At 38.6% G+C, this 24742-nt stretch overlaps 1 protein-coding gene across 9 annotated transcripts in view; it reads left to right on the top strand.

Moving 5' to 3' along the window:
- Positions 1–24742, top strand: part of LOC128693184 (zinc finger protein 84-like) — a 100028-nt gene that overhangs the window by 12553 nt on the left and 62733 nt on the right. For 6 of the 9 annotated variants that reach the window (XM_070089535.1, XM_070089541.1, XM_070089540.1 and 3 more), the window contains exons 2-3: positions 13376–13510; positions 24482–24705. The gene's annotated coding sequence lies outside the window, so the exon portion shown is untranslated. The remainder of the gene's footprint in view (positions 1–13375; positions 13511–24481; positions 24706–24742) is intronic. The other 3 variants (XM_070089537.1, XM_070089539.1, XM_070089536.1) reach the window with 1 other exon arrangement.

Below are 24742 nucleotides of genomic sequence, written 5' to 3'. Positions count from 1 at the left end.
GGGTTGTCTTCAGCATTCCCAGTACAGTGGAACCTCTACTTACGAGTGCATTCACATGCGAGTTTATCCAGATACGAGCAGTTACTCGGTCGATTTTTTGCTTTCATACGCGAGTGAAATTTCCAGATGTGAGCGGGCCTCAAGGGAGGTTCCTTGACACTGTTGAAGGGCTCTTGCTCTTGATCTAAGGAATTTGATCTCAGTTATTTGTTGGACTATCTTATTGAAACTTGGGCAATGTATGATGGAAAGATACTTCTTAACCCTTTCAGGGTCCGTACCCTAGATCTATATCTTTACGTTGAGGGTCCAAACTGTAGATCTACGTCATGAGCTCAGCTCACTCTGATAAGCTGTGAAAAATAAATTTGGGACTAGATATGAGAGAATACATCTATGTGGTATGTGTGCACCACATAAAACAAATCCTGCAGCACACAGTGCAAAATGAGAGAAAAAAAAACTTAGACCATAATTTTCAATTAAAACAGTGACTTTGCAGTGTTTTTTTGTATGTTTTTTATGGTTGTATTTGCGATTTCTTGGTCTCATTTGATAGAATGGAAGATATATTACAGAAATAGAGATGATTTTGATTGGTTTTAGAATTGGGAATGGCTTGAAATTGAGCTCAAATTAGTGAAAATGTTAAATTTTTGTCGATGTTCAAGAGTAAACAAATTACCTCACACGTCTAATACACGCCAGCTGGTGGGTCTAATATACATTCACAAATGTGGTGATATTATTTATACAATTATTACAATATTGCATAACAGTAAATCTTCTATTTTTTGGTTTGAATAAAAATTCATTATGTGAATAAAAAATTAAAATGGAATTCATTTGTAAAGCCTGAAATCATAACTAATGAACAGAGGAAATGTTAGTTTAGTGCCAGGAATGCCTGCATTGTTTATTCTGGACCCTTTTTTGAAATTGGAATATTTTGAACTTTGCACTAAATTGGCCAAATTACCAATTTCCAATCACATTATTTTGTAATTGAAACAGTTGATTTGGCGATTTCTTGTGCTCAATCGATAGAATAGAAGTAATACTACTGAAATAACTAAGAATTTGGTTGCCTGGAGTAATGTAGTTGGCCTAAAATGTAGTCAAAGTTGCCAAAATCGCCGATGCGTAAATATCGCTGCCACATCAAAATTCGCGAGAGCATAATTTCGTCAGTTTTCCACCAAATTTCATGCTTTTTGTTTTATTACCTTCAGAAAAAGATTCTCTACCATTTCATACAAAAAAATAACAAAATTATTTTTTGAAAATTCTTGGACACTGGTGCACACTTTGAAATGTGGCCTCTGGACCCTAAAAGGGTTAATGTACACCAAAGATAAATGAAATTGGACCATAAATAATGGAGTTCACTTCTCAGCCATTAGCCTCCCCTTAGTGGTATATTTTTGTATGGTTTTTATGGTTGTATTATCGTTTTTATGGTTTCAATTGATATAATGGAAGATATACTATAGAAATAGATATGATTTTCTTTGGTTTCATGATGAAAGGTACCTTGAAATTGAGCTCAAAGTAGCAGAAATGTTCGATTCTTTGGCAATGTTTTAGAGTAAACAAATGGCATCACTGTTCAATACCTGTCTGATTGGCACTGCCCCTCAACCTTCACATATTGGAAAGCTCTTCAACATGCTAGAAAAAATTGGGAGCAGACATCATGAGGAAGCAGTGGCAGACAACATGAAGCAGCAGTGGCAGACAACATGAAGCAGCAGTGGCAGACAACATGAAGCAGCAGTGGCAGACAACATGAAGCAGCAGTGGCAGACATCATGAAGCAACAGTGGCAGACAACATGCAGCAGCAGTCACAGACCTTGTACCTTGAAAACAACCTTGTTGTACCCTGGTAACAACAACAATGACTGCTGTCACCACCACTAGCCACATACGTGATGACATGTATTTTATTCATTCTAGTGTATATATCATGTTTCTATGTTATTAATATTGTTTATGTCATATCAGATGAATTTTGATAAATAAATAAGTCGTAGAGTTGATACTAGGGAAATTATTGAGGTATTTTGTTGTGCCTGGAATTCCACTGGAATGGATTAATTCCATTTCACTTAATTTAAATGAGGAAAATTGACTCTGCAAACGAGCAAATCCAGATGCGAGCAATGTCACGGAACGGATTAAACTCGCAAGTAGATATTCCACTGTATAACCTTTACTCGCCTTTTTTTTCCTCAGACCTGAAGAACTCATCATCAGAATCACTATCCTCACTGTCAGTTCCCATAGTTGTTATCAGGTTAAATCTGTTGGGAGTAAGGGTTCCATGTCTGTGTGTCATGACTAGTACACACTGAGAAAGTAGCTGTTCCTAGCATGCCTTACCTGAGGCACCATTTTTGGTATACTGTGCACACTCGCTGCACACACCTATTCTCCCATGCCTAGTCCTAAAGTTGCTGTTTATGGCAAATTTGAAGGTGTTATAAATTATGCATGCTAATGTCACCAACATTAACTGCTTGGATGTACAGGCAGGCCTTGCTTATACAGCAGGTTAGGTTCTGGGCTGCTGCTGCGAAACAAAATCACCGTAAAGAGAACCATAACCTTTTTTAACTTTCCAATGATATAAAAGCCTGATATGTTTACAGTATCATATATTAAGTGAGCAATAGAGCTAGGCCTAAAAATGCATATACACTACACATATTACTTACCTTAAAATATTTTCGTCCTTAGTTTATAGCAAGTGGTGAATATATTTGTTGTATGATGTCTGAATAAATGAAGAATGGGTATGATTGAAAACCACTGCATTAGCAAAATGCTGTAAAGCTGGGCTTACCTGTGCTGGTATGTCACCACCAGCTTAACCCCTTAAGGTTCAGTGCCGTAGTTTTATGTCATGAGCTCAGCTCACTCAGATAAGCTGTGAGTGGCAAATATTGGCTTAGATATAAGAAAATGGGTCTATGTGGTGAGTGTGCACAATATAAAATGAGTCCTGCCCCACACAATCCATGATGAGGGAAAAAAGATATAACTGAGTTTTTGGTTTAAAATAGCAACTTTGTGGTGTATTTTTGGATGACTTTTATGGTTTTATTCTAGGTTTCTTGGTATCATTTGATAGAATTGAAGATAAACTACAGAAATAGAGATAATTTTGATTGGTTTCAGGACTGGAAGTAACTTGAAATTCAGCTCAGAGTAGCAAAAATATTCTCTTTTTGTTGATACTCAAGAGTACACAAATCACATCACTCACCCTATACACGTCCAACTGGCCAGTCAAATACACATTTGTGAATCCACTGACAATTTTTATAATAATGCATAAAAGTAAATCTATTTTTTGTGAATTAAAATTCAAAATGGAATTCTTGTGTAATATTGGAGAAACCTTGGGATGTAACTAATAAACAGAAGAAATGTTATTTTAGTGCCAGAAATATCTGCACTGTTTATCTTAGATCATATTTTGAAATTGGCACTTTTTGAATTTTGTATGATACTGGCCAAATTACCAGTTTCTGATCACACCATTGGGTAGTTGGAATAAGTGAATGGGTGGTTTCTTGTGCTCAGTTGATAAAGTGGAAAGCATACTAGCTAAATAGCTAAGAATTTGGCCGACTGGAACAATGTGATTGGCCTAAAATGGGCCGTTGCATAAATATTGCTGACACAGCAAAATTCACATTGGTGTAATTTAGTCAATTTTCCATTAAATTTTGTAGGTTTTGTTTTATTACCTTCAGAAAAAAAAACTGTCTGCCATTTCATAAGAAAAAAAAACAAAAAATAATTTTTTTGAAAATTCTTGGACTCTGTGGCCCGGTGGCCTGGTGGCTAAAACCTCCCGCTTCACACACGGAGGGCCCGGGTTCGATTCCCGAAACATTTCGGGTTGTCCTGTTCACCTAGCAGCAAATAGGTACCTGGGTGTTAGTCGACTGGTGTGGGTCGCATCCTGGGGGACAAGATTAAGGACCCCAATAGAAATAAGTTAGACAGTCCTCGATGACGCACTGACTTTCTTGGGTTATCCTGGGTGGCTAACCCTCCAGGGTTAAAAATCCGAACAAAATCTTATCTTATCTTATCTTATCTTCAGATTGGGATTTGGACCCTGAAAGGGTTGAGGTTACTCAAATTAATATGAAAGCAGTGAAGTCGAGCATTACTTGCCTGAAATTCTGTGCCCATATGCATAACGTTCTAGATTCTTAGTAGCAGAATGAAGCTCGACACAGTGAATATTACCAACAACAGCATGTTGAACGTTTCATTTATACACTATCTTGATCCATTTTCATATATTTCCTTGGACCAACTGATGAACCATTTTGGATAGCCTATATGACACCTAATAGCTAAAGGCATGTGTTGTAAGTTTGTCCTTACTTCTGTGAATATCAGACTGCTTTGCTACACCACATTCTTAAAACCCTTTCGGGGTTTCGGCCATACTAGTACGGCTTACACGCCAGGGTTTTTGACGTACTAGTACGCATAAATTCTAGCGCCCTCAAATCTAGCAAGAGAAAGCTGGTAGGACTACATATGAAAGAATGGGTCTATGTGGTCAGTGTGCGCAGTATAAAAAAAATCCTGCAGCACAAAGTGCGTAATGAGAAAAAAAAACTTTGTGTTTTTGGTTTAAAACAGTGACTTTGCACTGTATTTTCGTATGGTATTTATGGTTGTATTTTAGTTCTCCTGGTCTTATTTTATAGAATGGAAGACATATTACAGAAATTGAGATGATTTTGATTGGTTTCACAAAGAAAAGTACCTTGAAATTGAGCTCAAAGTAGCAGAAATGTTCGATTTTTGCCAGAGTTCAAAAGTAAACAAATCATGCCACGTGTCCAATACACGTCAACTGGTGAATCTAATATTCTTTCACAAGTGCGCTGGTATTATTTATACCATTTCTACACTAATACAGTAGTCTGCATAACAGTAAATCTTCTATTTTTTGTGAGAATAAAAATTCAAAGTGGAAAGCAAAAGAAATGTAAGAGGGGTGTGGGGATATGACTAATGAACAGAGGAAATGTTATTTTAGTGCCAGGAATGTCTTTCTTGTTTATTCTGGACCCTATTTGAAAATTGGCATCTTTTGAAATTTGTGTGAAATTGGCAAAATTGCTAAATTCTGATCACTTAATTGGATAGTTGAAATCGGTAAATGGGTGGTTTCTTGTATGCATTCATTAGAAAAAACGGAGTTCTAGCGAAATAGTTATGATTTTTGTCGACTAGTACACTGGAATTGGCCGAAAATAGGGCTCAGAGTGGGCAATATCGCCAATGCGTGAACATCGTCGAGATCGTTAACTTCGCGAGAGCATAATTCCGTAAGTTTTCCATCAAATTTCATACTTTTGGTGTCATTATGATCGGGAAAAGGTTCTCTATCTTTTCATAAGAATTTTTTTTTTTTTTTTTTTTTGAAATTTTGGCGATCCTGAGAACAAGTCTCTGAGAGGGCCTGGCGACCCTCAAAGGGTTAACAGACAAGTGTTAACAACATGCCACACTTCACCTTCCTTATTAGTTCAGGTTTCTGTTTAACACTTAGATTCATACAATTCTTCTTGGTACTACTACTTACTTCAGGAGCCATTGATAATAACTTTGCAAAAAAAAAATGAATCTGGGAAAAACTGGAGACTGAATGATTACAGAAATGCCTTGCATAGTATGGATTTGAACAGTGCAGGGTTTGATATAATATAGTTTATCAATTTTATGATGAAGATAAAGATGTTTATTGTGACAAATTACATGGTTGTACAGAGGAATATAATAGATACATAAATAACCCGCACATAGAAGAGAGGAGCTTACAACGACGTTTCGGTCCGACTTGGATCATTTACAAAGTCACACTAATGAAGAGGAGAGAAGGAGGGGTATATATAGGCAGGAGGTGGTAGTAGTAGTAGTAGTACTACTACTACTACCACCTCCTTCCTATATATACCTCTTCTCTCCTTTTCATTAGTGTGACCCTGTAAATGGTCCAAGTCGGACTGAAACGTTGTCGTAAGCTCCTCTTTTCTAAGTGCGGGTTATTTGTGTATCGTTAGTCACGGTATTGTGCCTTTTTTTTTGTTATTTATGAATATAATAGTTGGGTGTACATACCAAAAGTCCCTTTGAATGCAGAGCATTTCAGGCAAACTTAGAGATTAACTTAAGATTAGTAAGGCAATAATACAGTGGACCTCCGGTATTCGATGGCATCGGTATTCGATAAATCCGGTATTTGATTCATTACAGTATATCGCAAAAAATTTTCCTCAGTATTCGATTGAAAACCCAGTATTCGATACGATTCGTACGAGACGTGTCCACATGTGGCCTGAACTGCCCCTTGTGTGCCAGTGTTTACAAGCCAGCCAGTGTGCGCGCATCTAAGGATACATTCGGTACATTCCATATTATCCATATTATCACTGTGTTTGGTGCTTGTTTCTGCAAAATAAGTCACCATGGGCCCCAAGAAAGCTTCTAGTGCCAACCCTTCATGAAAAAAGTCGCTAATGACTTATGAAATGAAGAAAGAGATAATTGCAAAGTACGAAAGTGGGGTGCGTGTGTCGGAGCTGGTTAGGTTGTATAATAAACCCCAATCAACCATCTCGACTATAGTGACCAGGAAAACGGCAATCAAGGAAACTGTTCTTGCAAAAGTTGCAACTGTGATTACGAAACAGTGACCGCAAGTGTTAGAAAATGCTGAGAGATTGTTATTGGTGTGGATAAATGAAAAACAGATAGCAGGAGATAGCATCTCTCAAGCGATCATTTGTGGAAAGGCTAGGCAGTTGCACGACGATTTGGTAAAGAAATTGCCTGCAAATAGTGGTGATGTGAGTGAATTTAAGGCCAGCAAAGGATGGTTTGAAAGATTTAAGAATCGTAGTGGCATACATAGTGTGATTAGGCATGGTGAGGCTGCCAGTTCGGACCAAAAAGCAGCTGAAAAATATGTGAAGGAATTCAAGGATTACATAGACAGTGAAGGACTGAAACCTGAACAAGTGTTTAATCGCGACGAAACAGGCCTGTTTTGGAAGAAAATGCCAAGCAGGACCTGCTTGGCATAAGCCTATGAAAGACAGGCTTACTCTATTGATGTGTGCCAATGCTAGTGGTGATTGCAAAGTGAAGCCTTCACTGGTGTATCACTCTGAAACTCCCAGAGTGTTCAGGAAAAACAATGTCCTCAAGGCTAATTTGTGTGTGCTGTGGAGGGCAAACAGTAAGGCATGGGTCACTAGGGACTTTTTCTATGACTGGTTACACCATGCATTTGCCCCCACTGTGAAAAATTACCTAACTGAAAAGAAATTAGACCTTAAGTGCCTCCTGGTATTAGACAATGCCCCTGGTCATCCTACAGACGTAGCAGAGCGACTTTCTGGGGACATGAGCTTCATTAAGGTCAAGTTTTTGCCTCCTAATACCACTCCTCTCCTGCAGCCCATGGACCAGCAGGTCATTTCCAACTTCAAGAAACTGTACACAAAAGCTATGTTTCAAAAGTGCTTTATAGTGATCACAGAAACTCAACTGACTCTAAAAGAGTTTTGGAAGGATCACTTTAACATCCTCAGTTGTATAAACCTGATAGGTATGGCTTGGGAGGGAGTGACTAAGAGGACTTTGAACTCTGCTTGGAAAAAACTGTGGCCAGAATGTGTAGACAAAAGGGATTTTGAAGGATTTGAGGCTAACCCTGAGAATCCTATGCCAGTTGAGGAATCCATTGTGGCATTGGGGAAGTCCTTGGGGTTGGAGGTTAGTGGGGAGGATGTGGAAGAGTTGGTGGAGGAGGACAGTGAAGAACTAACCACTGATGAGCTGATAGATCATCTTGAACAGCAAGAGGGCAGACCTGAGGAAACTGCTTCGGAGGAGGGGATAGAGAAATTGAAGAAGTTGCCTACTGCAAAGATTAAGGAAATGTGTGCAATGTGGCTTAAACTGCAAACCTTTTTTGATGACAATCACCCTAACACAGCTATTGCAAGCCATGCTGGTGACTATTACACTAACAATGTTGTGAAACACTTTAGGGATGTCATAAAGGAACGAGAGGTACAGGCCACTATGGACAGATATGTTGTGCGACAGAAATCCAGTGACTGAAGCTGGTCCTAGTGGCATTAAAAGAAGAAGGGAAGTAACCCTGGAAAAGGACTTGCTACCTCAAGTCCTAATGGAAGGGGATTTCCCTTCTAAACACTCACACCTCTCCCCTCCTCCCATCCCATCAATCATCACCAGATCTTCATTAAAGGTAAGTGTCAATTATTTTATTGTTTTTATTCTATTGCATTAAACTTAATATTCCATGTAGTAAAATTTTTTTTTCATACTTTTGGGTGTCTTGCATTGATTAATTTGATTTCCATTATTTCTTATGAAGAAAATTGATTCGGTTTTCGATATTATCGGTATTCGATGAGCTCTCAGGAACAGATTAATATCGAATACCGGGGGTCCACTGTACATAGTTCATATGGTCATTAGATGAGTTACAGTGAGTACAGTAGAATTGTATGTTCTATCAGGTGACGCTACATGATTTTGATAAGTCTAGTAGAGACTTATTACACTCTTGAATTAGTAACAATTTAAAGCAATTTACAATATGATGTATTACAGTTTAGTACTATTTAAAACAATGAAATTTGGTATTACAATGGAACAATTTACATTATGATGTACTGCATTGCAATCTACTACTATTTAAAACAATGGAAAAATAGACATCCTGATTTTGAAGTAGCAAGTGGTTGAGCATTCATCAGCAAAATATTAGTAGCTTTTGAGAAACTGGTAGTGACTAGGTACGGTTTGTCTGGTTAATTGTAGGTGATGAGGTGATTTTGTTATTAGGGCCTTAAACTGACTTGCAGACAGGGGTCCTTTAGTGTGTTCTGACAATGAATTCCAGATCTTTGGGCATTGTACGTGCATAGCATTTTTGCATAGGGAGAGATGAACACGAGGGATATCAAAGAATGATCCATGTCTCGTATTATGGTTGTGTTTACATTAGAGTATAGTGTTCTGCATATGTAGTATGCACAATAATAAGTGTAGATGTTTTGTATATTTATCAAGTTAAGACTCTTGAAAAGAGGTGAAGTGTGTTGTCTAATGCAGGAATTAGTAATCCATCGCACTGCAGCTTTCTGTTGGGTTATTAACCCCTTCAGGGTCCAAGGCCCAAATCTGAAGTGGTGCCCCAGTGTCCAAGAATTTTCAAAAAAAAAATTTGATATTTTTTCTTATGAAATGGTAGAGAATCTTTTTGTGAAGGTAATAAAACAAAAAGTACGAAATTTGATGGAAAATTGACGAAATTATGCTCTCACGAATTTTGATGTGTCAGCGATATTTACGAATCGGCGATTTTGACAACTTTGACTCCCATTTTAGGCCAATTACATTATTCCAGTCAACCAAATTCTTAGCTATTTCACTAGTATTACTTCTATTCTATCGATTGAGCACAAGAAATCGCCAAGTCAACTGTTTCAACTACAAATTAAAGTGATCTGAAATTGTTAATTTGGCCAATTTAACACAAAGTTCAAAATATCCCAATTTCAAAATAGGGTCCAGAATGAACAATGTAGGTATTCCTGGAACTAAACTAACATTTCCTCTGTTCATTAGTTATGTTTTGAAGCTTTACAAATAAATTCCATTTTGATTTTTTATTCACATAATGAATTTTTATTCACACCAAAAAATAGAAGATTTACTGTTATGCAATACTGTAATAATTGTATAAATATCATCACCATATTTGTGAATGCATATTAGACCCACCAGCTGGCGTGTATTAGACGTGTGAGGTCGTTTGTTTACTCTTGAATATCGGCAAAAATTTAACATTTCTGCTACTTTGAGCTCAGTTTCAAGCCATTTCCAGTGCTAAAACCAATCAAAATCATCTCTATTTCTGTAATATGACTTCCATTCTATCAAATGAGACCAAGAAATCACAAATAGACCTATAAAAAACATACGAAAAAACACTGCAAAGTTGCTGTTTTAATCGAAAAATCATGATTTAAATTTTTTTCTCTCATTATACACAGCGTGCTGCAGGATCTGTTTATGTGGTGCACACATACCACATAGATGTATTCTCTCATATCTAGGCCCAAATGTACCACTCACAGTTTATCAGAGTGAGCTGAGCTCATGACGTAGATCTACGGTTTGGACCCTGAACGTAAAGCCGTAGATCTACGGGACGGACCCTCAAAGGGTTAAAGGCTTAAGGTGATTTGCTATGGTTGAGTCCCATGCACAAATACCATAGGTGAGGTAAGAGTAAATGAGAGAGTGGTACAAAGTTAGAAGAGCCAATTGGGGTACATAGTACTCTATGGCAAATGGGACAATTTTCCTTTGTTCTTCTTACATCATTGCTTATGGATTCAAATAAATAAGTTTATTTAGGTACAAGTACACATAAATACAGTTACACAAATTATCGTTCATAGAAAGATGTGTTTAAATTACCTAGGATAACCCAAAAATTTCAGACTAGGTGACTAAATTCCATTTGGTCCTTGGTTTCCATTGGGATCCTTGATTTCCATTGTTTGTCTTTGTGTACTGAATAGTTGTTTTCAGTTTTCTTTTGCTTGGCAGTATTTTTGTGTCTCATGTCACTCAATTTAGCTACAGTTGAACATTTGCAGGACACTGTTACTCATGGGTCAGGTACAGTATGTAAACTGGACCTGACTCACCTTGTTCTCTTTCTACCCAGTGGCTCGATGCGTACAAGTGAATGTGTCTGCATCTAGAACTGCATATTGATTTATGGTGTTTTTTCTTGCATTTTAATTTTTTTTTTAAATGAAATCATATGTTGGAAATACAGTGGACCCCCGCTTAACGATCACCTCCAAATGCGACAAATTATGTAAGTGTATTTATGTAAGTGCGTTTGTACGTGTATGTTTGGGGGTCTGAAATGGACTAATCTACTTCACAATATTCCTTATGGGAAAAAATTCGGTCAGTACTGGCACCTGAACATACTATTGGAATGAAAAAAGTTCGTTAACCGGGGGTCCACTGTACTACAAAAAATCGATGGTTATTCCCCAGTAATGTTGAGTGAACATAAAATGTTTCATCACTGCACAGCTGAACATGACCAAAACAAACCGACGGTGTGCAAATGGCGGCTTTTGTGTATATACTGCAATTTTACTTCTGCTTTTAATATATGATAATTCTTTCTTAAAATCAGGATTGTCTGAGGTAAATAAAAGTATTACTACTGATTGGTTTGGTGGTAAACAGGTGAATTAGCCTACCAATCCTACTGTAGCTTACTGCTACTAAGTGCCAATGAATTTTTTTAATTGTTATTTATTCATTATTTTATGCAAAACAGTTTACATAAGCTTAGATTACTGTTTAGATTTGAAAAACTTCTCTAGGCTTAGGTTGAGGCCACTGAGCAATGCAGGTGTGACTTGGATCTGCCTAGCATGGGTCAGTAGGCCTGCAGCAGTGCTCCTTCTTTATCATGTTCTTATGTAGCCTTCAGCCTCAAAGACGCTGTGTAAATTTTTGAGACTTGTTTTGGAAAAAAATAGTATCTTAGATGCTGTAAAATATGGTCTACCTGGAGTCTACCTGGAGGGAATTCCAGGAATCAATGCCCCTGTGGCCCAGTCCATGATCAGGGCTCCCAGTGGATTAAGGCCTGATCAATTAGGCTGGTACTGCTGGCCGCACATATCCAACATATGAGCCACAGCTCGGCTGATCCGGCACCAACTTTAAGTATCTGTCCAGCTCCCTCTTGGAGGCAGCCAGGGGCGTATTGGTAATTCCCCTTATGCCTGGTGGGATTCTCTACCATTTTATAAGAAAAAATAACAAAATTATTTTTTGAAAATTCTTGGACACTGGTGCACACTTTGAAATTTGGCCTCTGGACCCTGAAAGGATTAAATTAGTTGATTCCTTTGTACCCGGCAGCGTTTCCATATCATTTACACCATCTGTGCCCAAATGTGAGCATGCTGAATATAAGTTTATACAGTAGACCGTTATATTACACGACATTATTTGCCATGTTTTGGTTATTGCACTATTGAAAAATTGCAGCACAATTTTATACAACACTTCATAAAATTAACTTAGCACGGTTCTGTTTCGGGCGCGGTAAAAAGTTCCCCAGCTCAAGCTGCCGCCTTGTTGTGGGTCAGACCATTGTGTCAGCAGATGAAGACCTACCGCCATCCCCTGCCACCTCCGACACTCTTGGCACCACCATCCCATCTTTCGTGAATACATGTCCAGTACCATTCTATCCTAGGAGCTAGCTGTGTTTGTGAATTGTGTTTTGATCTTTTAATTTCCATATCCTGTATCTGCCAAACAATCAGAGCACCTAGTAGGCATATGAGTGTTGCTGAAAGTGGCAAGAAAAGGTATAAATGTTTAAGTCTTAGTATTAACAAAGAAAATAGAGATGTTAGACAAGAGCTTGTGGCCTTGATGAAGCATCATTTTGTACACTTAAAAAGAATGAGATAAATATATGAGTTTGTGTGATGAATAACTGACTGACTGACTTGACTGACTGACTTATTTGACTGGCTTATTTGACAGACTTATTTGACAGACTTATTTGACAGACTTATTTGACAGACTTATTTGACAGATGTCTGTCAAGTAAGTCTGTCAAATAAGTCATTCAAATAACAGACTTGACAGACTTATTTGGCTTGACAGACTTATTTGACTTGACAGACTTATTTGACTTGACAGACTTATTTGACTTGACAGACTTATTTGACTTGACAGACTTATTTGACTTGACTGACTTGGCTTACTGACTTCACTGACTGACTTTACTTACTTGATTGACTTACTTGACTGACTTATTTGACTTGACTGACTGACTTACTGACTAACTTGGCTGATTTAAGAACATAAGAACATAAGAACGAAGGAACACTGCAGAAGGCCTACTGGCCCATGCGAGGCAGGTCCAAGTCTCCTACCGGCTTAAGCCAATGCACCCAACCTAGTCAGGTCAGGTCACATTGACTTAAGGGAGGAACACGGCAACCGACCTGGTAGCACAAGCTATCAGGTCTAAATCAATCTGACTGATTTGACTGACTTACTGACTGACTTACTTGCCTGATTTACTGACTTTAAGTTAGACTTTTTCACTGAAGAGGACCCTGACAAATCTAGAAACAGTGCTGTGAAACAGTGTCTAGAGCAGTTGATGCCCTACCATCAGCTGTATAATGTACTGCAGGGTAAAATAGCCCAGAAATCTATTACAGAATTTATGCACACTCCAGTACAACCATCGACTTCAGTACCAGAACCTCTACCATCCACCTCATCCCAGTAGGGCCACAGCATAACTGTTCACTCTCTTCACAATCATCCACAAACTCCATTACACACAACTTAAGGTAAGAAATAGTATTATTTTTGTTGCATTTGTAGTCTTAAGCAGTAAAAAAAAACATAATGCATCACAACAATGAATTACAATTACCTGTTCACTTTTATTTTTGTAAGATCTAGAGGTCTAAAAAAAAAGTTGTTTGGCTTTTTGGGGATTACAGGAATGTAACCCTATTTTTCCCATAAGTTCTTCAGTTTATCTAACATGAATTTACCTAACACAACATTTTCAGGAATGTAGCTACCGTGTAATATAACGGGCTACTGTATACAAATTGAGGGCAGACTGAGGCTCTCTCAGTGTTTATACCCTCTACTTATCTTCCTTTGCATAATACCTGGAGGTGTTCTGAGGTCAATGCCCCTGTTGCCAGGCCTTGTGGTGCATCAGGGCCTGATCAACCAGGCTATTATTGCCTGCCACATGCAAACCAATGTATGAACCCGACTGGTCGGGCACTGACTTTAGGTGCTTGACCAGATCCCTCTTGAAGACAGCCAGGGGCCTATTGGTAATCCCTCTTATGTATGCTGGGAGGCAATTGAACAGTCTTGGGCCCCTGACACTTATTCTGTTTTCATTTAGTATACTCATGGCCCCACTACTTTTCAGTGGGGGAACCTGGATGTAATGTGTATATAGTACCTACTTCATATATATTTATGCATCAGTTTACTTAGTACACTTGTACAGTGGACCCTTGGTTATTGGCTGGTTTGGCTATCGGTCAACTTGGTTATCGGCCGGTTTGGCTATCGGTCAACTTGGTTATCGGCAGGGTTTTTGGCGATCGGTTATCGGCCGTTTTGGACGCGTCCATCTGCCGACTGGGGCAGCTTATGCTTCAGCTTGGCTTTGTCTCTCGGTGGCTGAGGAAGCTTCTGCCCTTACATCCAAACATTTCACTTGTTTACCATTGTTTTTAGTGGTTTTTCTTGCAGTGCAACTGTGAAATAAGTAACCATGGCTCCAAAGAAAGTTCCTAGTAAAGTTCCTGTGGTAAAGAAAGTGATAAACACCATGGAATTTAAGCATGAAGTGATACAAAAATATGAGAGTGGTATGAAGGTGGTGGAACTTCCCAGGATGTACAGCAAGAATAAATCAACAATTACATCCATCCTGGCAAAGAAAGAACTAATCAAAGACGCTAATGTTGCAAAAGGAGTAGCTTTTCTAACTAAACAAAGGACACTGATAATGGAAGAGATGGAAAACTTATTATTATTGTGGATTAAGGAAAAAGAATTAGTGAGAGAGAGTGTAGTGGAGTTTACTATTTGTGAGAAGACAAAGCAGTTGCATGAGGATCTTGCAAAGAAAATGCCTGAAGCAAGTGCTGCAGTTTGTGAATTTAGGGCCAGCAAAGGATAGTTTGATAGATTTAAGATGCATAGTGGTATACACAGTGTTGTAAGGCATGGTGAGGCTGCAAGTTCTGATAAATGTGCAGCTGAAAAGTATGTTCACGAATTCCAGGACTATGTAAAGGCTGAAGGATTTGAACTCCAACAAGTTTTCAATTGTGATGAAACAGGCCTTTTTTTGGAAGAAAATGCCAAACAGGACCTACATTACCTAGGAGAAAAAGGCACTGCCAGAACACAAGCCTATGAAAGACAGGCCAACTCTTTTGTTGTGTGGTAATGCCAGTGGGATTTCAAAGTGTACTTGTGTATCACTCAGAAAATTCCAGAGTGTTTAACCCTTTCAGGGTCGACAGGCCCTTTCCCAGACTTGTTCTCAGGGTCGATAAATTAAAAAAAAAAAAAAAAAAAAATTCTATGAAAAGATAGAGAATCTTTTCCCAATCATAATGACACCAAAAGTATGAAATATGATGGAAAACTTACGGAATTATGCTCTCGCAAAGTTAGCGGTCTCGACGATGTTTACGCATCGGCGAGTTTGCCCACTTTGAGCCCTATTTTCGGCCAATTCCAGTGTACTAGTCGACAAAAACCATAACTATTTCACTAGAACTCCATTTTTTCTATCGAATGAGTACAAGAAACCACCCATTTACCGATTTCAACTATCCATTAAAGTGGTCAGAATTTAGCAATTTTGCCAATTTCACACAAATTTCAAAAGATGCCAATTTCCAAATAGGGTCCAGAATAAACAAGAAAGACATTCCTGGTACTAAAATAACATTTCCTCTGTTCATTAGTCACGTCCCCATGCCCCTCTTACATTCTTTTGCTTTCCACTTTGAATTTTTATTCTCACAAAAAATAGAAGATTTACTGTTATGCAGACTACTGCATTAGTGTAGAAATGGTATAAATAATATCAGCTCACTTGTGAAAGAACATTAGATTCACCAGTTGACATGTATTGGACGCATAGCATGATTTGTTTACTTTTGAACTTTGGCAAAAATCAAAGATTTCTGCTACTTTGAGCTCAATTTCAAGGTACTTTTCATTGTAAAACCAATCAAAATCGTCTCACTTCTGTAATATGTCTTCCATTCTATAAAATGAGACCAGGAAAACTAGAATACCATCATAAATACCATACGAAAATACAGTGCAAAGTCGCTGTTTTAAACCAAAAACACGGTCAAAGCTTATTCTTTCTCATTGCGCACTTTGTGCTGCAGGATTTTTTTATACTGTGCACACTGATCACATAGACCCATTCTTTTATATGTAGGCCTACCAGCTTTCTCTCACTAGATTTGAGGGCACTAGAATTTAGGCGTACTAGTATGTCAAAAACCCTGGTGCGTAAGCCGTACTAGTACGTGAGAAACCCTGAAAGGGTTAAGAAAAACAGTGTCATGAAGAATAGATTGTGTGTGATGTGGAAAGCTAATCATAAGGCATGGGTCACAAGGCAAGTTTTCAGAGAGTGGGTTAATGATGTGTTTGGCCCAAGTGTGAAAAAATACCTCATGGAAAAGAAATTGCCATTCAAGTGCCTCCTGGTACTGGACAATTCTCCTGCACATCCTCCAGACTTGGGAGACCAAGTGTTTAGGGACTACAGTTTTATAAAAGTGAAGTTCTTGCCTCCTAACACCACTCCTCCCCTCCAGCCCATGGACCAGCAGGTCATTTCTAACTTCAAAAAACTCTACACAAAAGCAGTGTTTCAAAAGTGCTTCGAAGTGACCTCGGACACTCAGTTGACCCTTGGAGAGTTCTGGAGGAATCACTTCACTATCCTCCATTGCATAAGCCTTATAGGTATGGCTTGGGAGGGAGTGACTTTCAGGTCTTGGAACTCTGCTAGGAGAAAACTGTGGCCAGATTGTGTCCAAGAGAGGGATTTTGAAGGGTTTGAGACTTGTCGTGACCCTGACCCTGCTGACTCAGTAGACTCTATTGTGTCTTTGGGGAAGTCCCTGGGGTTGGAGGTGAGTGGTGAGGATGTGGAAGAGTTGGTGGAGGACCACAGGGAAGAGCTTACCACTGAAGAGCTGCAAGAGCTTCAACTTGAACAGCAAAAGATTGCAGTGGTGGAACTTGCTTCAGAGGAGGAGGAAGAGGGAGTGAAGGAGGTGCCTTCTTCAGAGATTAAAGAGGTGTGTGCAATGTGGACCAGGGCGCAAGCTTTTGTAGAGAAACACCACCCTGACAAAGCTGAAACAAGGGATATCTGCAACATGTTTGGTGACAAAACCCTGTCCCACTTCAGGGAAATCTTAAAGAGACGCCAGAAACAGAGCACTCTGGACAGCTATTTTGTGAGACAGGGGTCCAGTGACTCTCAAGCTGGTCCTAGTGGCATTAAAAGACAGAGAAGGGAAGTAACCCCAGAGAAGGCATTACTACCTAAAGTCTTCATGGAGGGGGATTTCCCTTCCAAACACTAATTCCTCCCTCCTTCCTCCTCCCTATCTTCTAGAAGCCAGAATTAGCCTTCAGTAAAGGTATGTAATACAGTGGACCCCCGCATACAGTTGGCCTTACATAACGTTAAATCCGCATACCGATACATTTTATCGCTAAGATTTTGCCTCGCATACCGCTAGAAAACCTGCTCAACGCTGTTCGTCCGAGACGCGTCTAATGTGCGGCCTGAGCCAGCCTCACATGTTCCGCCGGTGGCATTGTTTACCAGCCAGCCTCCGTGGTAACATCCAAGCATACAATCGGAACATTTCGTATTATTACAGTGTTTTTGGTGATTTTATCTGCAAAATAAGTGACCATGGGCCCCAAGAAAGCTTCTAGTGCCAACCCTACAGCAATAAGGGTGAGAATTACTATAGAGATGAAGAAAGAGATCATTGATAAGTATGAAAGTGGAGTGCATGTCTCCGAGCTGGCTAGGTTGTATAATAAACCCCAATCAATCATCGCTACTATTGTGGGCAACAAAACGGCAATCAAGGTTCAACTGTGTTTTCGAAACAGAGATCGCAAGTGATGGAAGATGTTGAGAGACTCTTATTGGTATGGATAAATGAAAAACAGATAGCAGGAGATAGCATCTCTCAAGTGATCATAAGTGAAAAGGCTAGGAAGTTGCATCAGGATTTAATTAAAAAAATGCCTGCAACTAGTGATGATGTGAGTGAATTTAAGGCCAGCAAAGGTTGGTTTGAGAGATTTAAGAAGCGTAGTGGCATACATAGTGTGATAAGGCATGGTGAGGCTGCCAGTTCGGACCACAAAGCAGCTGAAAAATATGTGCAGGAATTCAAGGAGTACATAGACAGTGAAGGACTGAAACCTGAACAAGTGTTTAATTGTGATGAAACAGGCCTGTTTTGGAAGAAAATGCCAAGCAGGACCTACATTACTCAGGAGGAAAAGGCACTCCCAGGACATAAGCCTATGAAAGACAGGCTTACTCTGTTGATGTGTTCCAATGCTAGTGGTGATTGCAAAGTGAAGCCTTTATTAGTGTATCACTCAGAAACTCCCAGAGCGTTCAGGCAAAAGAATGTCCTCAAGGCTAATTTGTGTGTGCTGTGGAGGGCAAACAGTAAGGCATGGGTCACTAGGGACTTTTTCTATGACTGGTTACACCATGCATTTGCCCCAAATGTGAAAGATTACCTAACTGAAAAGAAATTAGACCTTAAGTGCCTCCTGGTGTTAGACAATGCCCCTGGTCATCCTACAGACGTGGCAGAGCGACTTTATGGGGACATGAGCTTCATTAAGGTGAAGTTTTTGCCTCCTAATACCACTCCTCTCCTGCAGCCCATGGACCAGCAGGTTATTGCAAACTTCAAAAAACTGTACTCAAAAGCTCTGTTTGAAAGGTGCTTTGTAGTGACCTCAGAAACTCAACTAGCTCTAAGAGAGTTTTGGAGAGAGCACTTTAATATCCTCAATTGTGTAAACCTTATAGGTAAGGCTTGGGAGGGAGTGACTAAGAGGACCTTGAACTCTGCTTGGAAGAAACTGTGGCCAGAATGTGTAGACCAAAGGGATTTTGAAGGGTTTCAGGCTAACCCTGAGAGGAGTATGCCAGTTGAGGAATCCATTGTGGCATTGGGAAAGTCCTTGGGGTTGGAGGTTAGTGGGGATGATGTGGAAGAGTTGGTGGAGGAGGACAATGAAGAACTAACCACTGATGAGCTGCTAGATCAACTTCAACAGCAAGAGGCCAGATCTGAGGAAACTGGTTCGGAGGAGGGGAGAGAGAAATTGAAGAAGTTGCCTACTACAAAGATTAAGGAAATCTGTGCAATGTGGCTGAAAATGCAAACCTTTATGGATGAAAATCACCCTCACACAGCTATTGCAAGCCGTGCTGGTGACTTATTACACTGACAATGTTGTGAAACACTTTAGGGAAGTCATAAAGGAACGAGAGGTACAGGCCACTATGGACAGATATGTTGTGCGACAGAAGTCCAGTGACTCTGAAGCTGGTCCTAGTGGCATTAAAAGAAGAAAAAAAGTATCCCCAGAAAAGGACTTGACACCTCAAGTCTTAATGGAAGGGGATTCCCCTTCTAAACACTAAGACTCTCTCCTCCTCCCATCCCATCAATCATCACCAGATCTTCAATAAAGGTAAGTGTCATGTAATTGTGCATGCCTTTTTCAGTTTGTGTGTATTAAAATTAATATTTCATGTGGTAAAAATTTTTTTTTTCATACTTTGGGGTGTCTTGCACGGATTAATTTGATTTCCATTATTTCTTATGGGGAAAATTCATTCGCATAACGATAATTCCGCATAACAATGAGCTCTCAGGAACGGATTAATATCGTTATGCGGGGGTCCACTGTACTTACATAATTGTAAAAAAAAAAAAATTATTTTTTTTTGAATACAGTGGACCCCCGGTTAACGATATTTTTTCACTCCAGAAGTATGTTCAGGTGCCAGTACTGACCGAATTTGTTCCCATAAGGAATATTGTGAAGTAGATTAGTCCATTTCAGACCCCCAAACATACACGTACAAATGCACTTACATAAATACACTTACATAAATACTCTTACATAATTGGTCGCATTCGGAGGTGATCGTTATGCGGGGGTCCACTGTATTTTTGTTTGGAATGAATTAATTTTATTTCCATTAATTCTTATAGGAAATATTAATTTGGTTATCGGCCATTTTGGTTATCAGCCAACCTTCAGGAATGGATTACGGCCGATAACTGGGGTCCACTGTATATTGTAGTAAAGAAACTAGGAAGTGTATGTGAGGGCGTTGGTGTTAATGGCTAACACTCTGCCAGCATCCCACCCACCCTTCCCTATAATGATATTTTTATTGTTGAAAATGCAGGGGAAATGATGATTTTAATTATATTCCTTTATAGTATTAGTTTATTAATGTGTACTAAATAATTTATATTTGCAAAAGCATTCTGGTAGTTAATTTCACAGCAGTGAGATGGACACAGTGACCCTGAGGCTGTCACAACTTGCAGCCCAACAATAACAACAACTACAATAACATGCCTAGAACCTTGAGAAACTTTTCTTATGTTTTTATCATTTTTTTCACATTTTCTTGGATATCTTGCACTTACATTATTGTGAGTATTACACTCGACAAATTTATTTCGTAAACAATTGTCTTAGCCATTAACCCTTTCATGGTCCAAGGCCAAAATCTGAAGGGGTGCCCCAGTGTCCAAGAAATTTGGAAAAAAAAAATTATTTTTCTTACAGAATTAAAGATAATATTTTTGTGAGGGTAATAAAAGAAAAAAAAATTTCTGATCAATACTTACCAAGATAAAGCTGCGGGAAGTTGACCCAAAATGACCGGGCGGCGGCAACATCAGCGACTTCCACAAAGTTGCATTTTTTTTATTTTATGATTTTTATACTTTTTTCTTTTCTTTTCTAATTTTTTTCTTTTTCTAGTAACATTTGTGGCCTGTGAGACCAATATAATGTATATTGTATAAGTGTACACTCATTGTATTCAACACAATAACTGCACTAATTTGTTTATCATTATATTGCTTACAAAACTTGTTTACAAGTTTATTGTAAACAAAATGATGAAAATACTAGTGCGGTTATTGTGTTGAATACAACGGTACCATATAGTACCATATGGTACAATGGCACCATTTGGTACAGTGGTACCATATGATACAATGGTACCATATGGCACAATAGTACCATATGGTGCAATGTACCATATAGTACATTGTACCATATGTTACAATGATACCATATGGTACTGTTGTATTCAACACAATAAACACACTAATATTTTCATTATTATTTCGTTTACAATAATTGTTTACAACAAAAATATGCAAAAATGTTGTATATTAGTAGTGTTCTATTTTATATATACATATGTACAGCCACTCGACATGTTACTTGAGGTGGATGACAAAGCACTTTGTCTTGGAAACTGCGGAGTCACTAGCTAGCTTGCTTTGTCACTCAGTCTTGGCTGGTGCCTGGTGCCACCAACACCTACTGACCATATGGTACATGGTATCATATGTTACAGGGTACCATATGGTACATTGTACTATATGGTATAGGGTACCATATGGTACAGGATACCATATGGTGCAGGGTACCATATGGTGCAGGGTACCATATGGTACAGGGTACCATATGGTGCAGGGTACCATATGGTGCAGGGTACCATATGGTGCAGGGTACCATATGGTACAGGGTACCATATGGTGCAGGGTACCATATGGTACAGGGTACCATATGGTGCAGGGTACCATATGGTGCAGGGTACCATATGGTACAGGGTACCATATGGTACAGGACACCATATGGTACAGGACACCATATGGTACAGGTCACCATATGGTACAGATACAGGGATCCCTATGGAAATAATTCACCCTGGCTTTTCTGGGTTATCCTAGGATTTTATACATGTGCTGCAATGTATGATAATCTATGTAACTGTATTTGTGTACACCTGAATAAACTTACTCAAGCACATGTGGCATCATAAGTTTATTTAGGTATACACAGATAAAGTTACATAGATTATCATACATAGCAGCATATATTTGGAGAACCTAGGATAACCAAAAAAAGTTACAGACTTATTTCCTTTAGGGTTAAAATATAGGATTTTTTACTAATGTTTGCAAGTGATAGGTGACAGCAGGTGACAGCCTGTCATATGTTTGCACACATTGTACAGGGTCACATCAGCCCTCCCCACACATTTCAGCATCACCAGGCAATGACAACTACAGTGAATACGTTCTTGTGGGACCTGGTGCAGGTGATGATGCCGTACCATCAGCTATATAAAGCATTGCAGGGGAAAAGAGACCAAAGATACATTACAGAATTTCTGACTACTCCAGTACAACCGCTGACTTTAGTGTCAAAGCCTCAACCATTTACCTCAGGAAACAATCCAGGACCTTTTACCTCAGCCCAGTAGGGCCACAGCATCCCAAGAAGCCCAATGGAAATGTCATTGGTCTGACCATTTTTTTGGGTTATCCTAGGTAATTTACACTATGTAAAATAATTGTACTTATGTGTACCTGTGCCTAAATAAACTTACATATCCCTCTCCACTCTGTTCAGAAGCATTAACTTATACAAGTAACCAAAATTTAAGGTAAGCATTATTTCTGTAATATTCATAGCCTTATGCAATGCATTATACATAATACATCATTACAGTGAACTACAATTACACTTAATTTTCAGGAACGTAACTACCATGTTAACCCTTTGACTGTTTCAGTCGTATATATATGTCTTATGAGCCACCGTTTTTGACGTATATGTACTCATAAATTCTAGTGGCTTCAAATCAAGCAGGAGAAAGCTGGCAGGCCCACATGTGAGAGAATGCGTCTGTGTGGTCAGTGTGCACCATTTAAAAAGAATCCTGCAGCACGCAGTGCATATTGAGAAAAATTTGCTCAGTACTCTAACAGATTGGCAGTTGAACAGCCTTCTGGAATGAATTAAGTTCAAGTTCACTGTACTAATATTGACAACTTAAAAAATTGGAAAAATTTGGTATGACTTTTTATGGATTTAATTTTGCCACCGTAGCGGCTAGTTTATTGTGCATCCCATATCCATCGTGTGGATGATAGCACAAAAACATATGAATACACAAAAGACCTGAGAACTAGGCCCCAAAAGGGTGTACAGTAGTACATCTGGATTTATATCTACAGTTCACTTATGTGTTGCAAGCAAATTTAGGAAACATGCTTAACCCTTTGTCTGTTTCGGTCATATATATATGTCTTATGAGCCATCGTGTTTGACGTATATATTCTAAAAAAAATCTAGCGGCTTCAAATCAAGCAGGAGAAAGCTGGTAGGCCCACATGTGAGAGAATGGGTCTGTGTGGTCAGTGTGCACCATATAAGAAAAATCCTGCAGCACGCAGTGCATAATGAGAAAAAAAAACTGATGATGTTTTTGGATTAAAATGCCGACTTTGCAGTGTATTTTCGTATAGCATTTATGGTCGTATTCTCTTTCTCTTGGTCTTATTTGATAGAATGGAAAACATATTATAGAAATAGATGTGATTTTGATTTTTTTTTACTATGAAAAGAACCTTAAATTGAGCTCAAAGTAGGGGAACTGTTTGATTTTTGCCGATGTTCAAAAGTAAACAAATGATATCATTCCCCAATAAATGCCCAACTAGCCATTTTAATATGCAGTCATGAATGGGTTAACATTATTTATACAATTATTACAATATTGCAGTAGTCTGCATAACAGTAAATCTTCTATTTTTTGTTTTAATAAAAATTCTAAATAGAAAGCAAGAGTAATATTAGAGGGGCCTGGAGACGTGACTGATGAACAAAGAAAATGTAATTTTAGTGCCAGGAATGTCTGCATTGTTCATTCTGGACCCTATTTTGAAATTGGCATATTTTTTAATTTGCGTGAAATTGGCCAAATTACAAATTTCTGACCACGTTATTGGGTAGTTGAGATCGGTAAATGGGTAGTTTCTTGTACTCAATCGATAGAACAAATGGAGTTCTAAAGAAATAGCTATGAGTTTGGTCGACTGGAACAATGGAATTAGCCGAAAATAGGGCTCAAAGTGGGCGAAATCGCCGATTCGTAAATATCGCCGAGGTTGCTAACTTTGTGAGAGCGTAATTCTGTGAGTTTTCCATCAAATTTTGTTCTTTTGGTGTCATTACCATCGGGAAAAGATTCTCTGTCATTTCATAAGAATTTTTTTTTTTTTTTAATTTTTTGACACCAGGAGACACCTCATGATTTGGGGTTGCGACAATCAAGGGGTTAATGTATATGGTATCTTATTTTTGTTAATAAGATATCATGATATATCACAGGTTATTATATTCTCTATCTCTATATTCTCATATGTTGTTCACTCCACTCTTCATTTTTTCACATATAGCACTGTTCTTCTGGAACATAACTGATGTGAAAGGTGGTTGTCTACTGTATAATTTTTCTGTCAAACTGTTAAGAAAATGTTGAATAAAATCACCAACCAGTATATTTGTAGTGATGCAATTGCTTACCCACTCTTAAAACAAATATTTATACTATTATTTAATCTTCTCATTAGGAAATAGTGGGTGCAGCACTTGTCATCATCTTACCAGCTTTGAAAGATAACCATCACTAGAGAAACTTCTGCACTGGTCAAGGTAGTGGGTGGACATGTTACTCTGCTCTGATTATCATTTACCAAGTGCTCATCACATCTTGGTTCATTAATCCCCTCCACCCCATTGGATGAACACCAGACACCAACTGCTTGCTTCTTCTCAGAATATATTGTATTGAGAGGTGAGTAACTGCTTATTTGTAGCTACAGGAGCAGAGC

Source organism: Cherax quadricarinatus, chromosome 28 (genome assembly GCF_038502225.1).
Source record: "Cherax quadricarinatus isolate ZL_2023a chromosome 28, ASM3850222v1, whole genome shotgun sequence".
Taxonomy (NCBI): Eukaryota; Metazoa; Arthropoda; class Malacostraca; order Decapoda; family Parastacidae; genus Cherax; species Cherax quadricarinatus.
This window is presented reverse-complemented; position numbering and strand designations above follow the sequence as displayed.